This window comes from Brassica napus, chromosome C2, assembly GCF_020379485.1.
Source record: "Brassica napus cultivar Da-Ae chromosome C2, Da-Ae, whole genome shotgun sequence".
Lineage (NCBI taxonomy): Eukaryota > Viridiplantae > Streptophyta > Magnoliopsida > Brassicales > Brassicaceae > Brassica > Brassica napus.
Genome location: NC_063445.1, coordinates 49,599,295 through 49,602,943, shown reverse-complemented (window position 1 = coordinate 49,602,943; position 3,649 = coordinate 49,599,295).

The window sequence follows — 3,649 nt, the reverse complement described above, 5'->3', positions numbered from 1 at the left end:
AGCTGCCTTTGCAAGACAGTCGGCACGAGAGTTCATACCACGGGGTATATAAGAGATAGTAAACTGATCAAACTTCCTAGAATGTATTCTGATATCTTCCATCTCATGTACCATTGATGGCCATTCCTCCACGTTTTGTATCAGCTTTAAGAGTTGAGCACAATCAGTTTCAAAGTGCATTGCACGGTAGCCTTGGTCCCACAGCGTCTTCATTGCCCACATGAGTCCATCAGCCTCGGCATGCAGGGGAGAAGCGCTTTGCCTGCAGTTTTTTAGACCTATAAGGTTTCGGTTAGCTCCCTCCCACAGTGCAAACCCCACTCCCGATCGTGAACCTTCATGGACCCACGACGCATCGACTTGACACCTGATTCCAGTTCGTATCTGCGATGGTTCCGCACTCCCTGTGCTTTCTTGTGCCTCTGGAACGGCTCCTTCTTCTACAGAGGGGATAATCTGAGCTACTTGCCAAGATTTTGCCTCTGATAGTGCCAGTTGAAGAGTGTCTAGGGGCGAAATTTCTACGCCATTGAAGAGTTTCTCATTTCTTCCCTTCCATATGTACCACAGTAGCCATGGAAAGACGTTGAGTGTTTCCTTACTGACTCCTAGATTCTCATCCCTCCACAGCAAATGGTCAAAGTTTGTAAACAGGGCATTACACGGGAAAAAGCCCGGATGTGTTGGAATATCAGATAAAGCCCAACATTTTAATGCAGGAGGACATTCAAAGAGGATATGATTAATCGTCTCCTCTGCAGCTCCACACCGTAGACAGCTCCTGTCATTCGCACAATGTCAATCACAGAGACGACTTGCCGCGGTGACAAATCCCGAGATAGCTTGCCATAGAAAGTGTTTAATCTTACGTGATGTTTTTAACTTCCAGACCTCCTTCTTAAGTGTTGTTACGCTTGGTTCTGCTACCTCCCGCTCTATCGATGCTTTCCTCTTTTCATTGATCACTTCATACCCTGTACGAACAGTATACGAGCCTGATTTCGTATGTTTCCAAATATATCCATCTTTCCTTCCTAGACGACTTGGTTTAATAGAGAGGATTTTATTAACGTCTTCCTCCGCCACCAGTTCTCTAATAAGGGGTTCATTCCAGTCTTTAGTCTCATGATCCAGCAAATGGTGGACTCTTAGGTCATGATCGATCACTGGTCCCTTCGGCAATGCTGGTCTCGCTACTCCATCAGGTATCCAGCCGTCTTCCCACACGTTCGTATCAGCTCCTGTTCCAATAGATCGAAGCAAGCTCTCACTCAAGACTGATCGAGCTGTCCAGATGCTTCGCCACCCGTAGGAAGGGTTGTTCTCTTTCCCCACCCGTAGCGGGTTTGAGTTTCTATAGTACCGACCCTTCAGAACTCGAGCTAGAAGCGAGTCTGGATATATCAGAAGTCTCCACACCTGCTTGGCAAGCAATGCCAGATTAAAGTCATGTGAATCTCTAAATCCCAGCCCACCTTTCTCCTGTGGCTCGCAGATTTTATCCCATGCCACCCAATGTAATCCTCGATTATTAGCTTTGGCACTCCACCAGAATCTAGACACAGCTCCCGTCAATTTTTTGTGGATCTCCTGTGGTAGGAGATAGCATGACATCGTAAAGGTAGGCACAGCTTGTGCTACAGATTTTATTTGAACCTCCTTTCCACCTTTAGATAAGTGCTTTGCTTCCCATGTATTGACTCTTGAGTTTAGCCGATCTTGTACATAAGCAAAGACTTTCTTTTTGGAAACACAGATGTTCTCCGGCAGGCCTAGATACATTCCCATTCCTCCTTCTTTGTTAATACCAGTTAACCCTTTCAGGTTTTGTTTCGTGGACGTTATGACCTTAGAACCGAACAGAACTGAAGATTTTTGTTTATTCAGTTGTTGTCCTGAGGCGTAACCATAAACGCCAATTATTCTCATTAGCTCTTGGCACTGACTTTCCTCTGCTTTACAAAAGAAGAGGCTGTCGTCAGCGAAGAGTAAATGAGAGACCGCCGGGCTTGATCGAGCTATCCTTAGACCTGTGATCCTTTCCGTGCGTTCTGCTTCTTGAATCTGAGATATTAATACTTCAGTGCAGAGTATAAATAAAAATGGCGATAGAGGATCGCCCTGCCGGAGTCCCCGGGAAGGAGTGATACTACCTTTTGCATCTCCATTAATCAAAACTCGATATGAGACTGAGGAAACACAGCTCATGATCAAGTGAATCCACTTCTGATCGAATCCCATTTTTTCCATCGATGCTTCAAGGAAGCCCCACTCCAGCCGATCATATGCTTTGCTCATGTCTGTCTTGATGGCCATGTACTTGGATTGGCAGCTTTGGTTAGTTCTAAGAGCATGAAACATTTCCTGAGCTACAAGGATATTATCGGTAATCAAACGTCGAGCCACAAAGGCTGATTGTGTCTCTGAGATGAGACTTGGAAAAATCCTCTTTAGTCTGTTGGAAAGAACCTTTGAGATAATTTTATAGCTAATGTTGCACAGACTGATAGGACGAAACTCTGTCATAGACACCGGTCTCGCAGTTTTTGGGATCAAACAGATGTTCGTCTGGTTAATTCTCTCATCTAGCTCTCCGGTTTCGAAAAATTCTCGCACCATGCTGATAACATCCTTACCGATTATGCTCCTGAACCTTTGATAAAACAGACTTGTCATCCCGTCCGGTCCAGGGGCCTTATCGGGGTTGATCGCAAAGACGGCATCTCTGATTTCAGTATCAGTCACAGGCGCTGTTAGGGCCTCGTTCATCTCCTCCGTTACTGTCTCGGTAATATACCGGATACTTTCCCCAATGTCTACAGGGCTCGACGTTTCAAAGAGATTTCCAAAGTATTGCACTGCCACTTGTTCAATACCGTCCTCTGTCTCCACCCATGCACCCATTGAATTCTTAATCCTTGTGATACGGTTTCGGGCACGGCGTTGCTTAGTCTTGGCGTGAAAATATTTCGTATTCCGATCACCTTCTCGAAGCCATATAGCTCGGCTCTTTTGTCTCCAATAGATCTCTTCTTCCCCGTATGCTGCACACAGCTGCCATTTGAGTTCAAGTTCTTCTTCTGCTGTCATATTATCATCACATTGTGCTTTATCGATCTTCTCCTTCAGCAGTTCTATCAGTTTCTCGTTGTTAGACAGGTTGCTCCTCTTCCATACTGATATTGCCTTTCTACACCTGTATAGCCTTTCCACTAAATTTCCTGGATGATGTTGGTCACTACGCCCCCATCCATTCTTAACAGCCGTCGAGAACCCCTCTTTCCCAAACCACCTTTTGTCAAATCTAAAGTTGCGTCGCGGTCTACTCGCCTGGGATTTTATTCTAGCCAAAACCTGCCGATGATCAGAGCCCCATCTCAGTAAATACTCCACCTCAGTGTGGGAAAACAAATTGTGCCAGTCTTCATTTCCTACAGCCCTATCCAGCCGGCACTGAACTCGTCCATTTTTTCTCCTCCCCGCCCATGACATTGTATTCCCTTTGAAAGGGAAGTCAATCATGCCACAATTTGCCAGCATAGTCTTGAAAGGGATGAAAGACGTCTCTGGTCTTTTTCTTCCACCTTTCTTTTCGGTATTGCTTGTTATTTCATTGAAGTCCCCTATCATCATCCAAGCTCCTGATCTT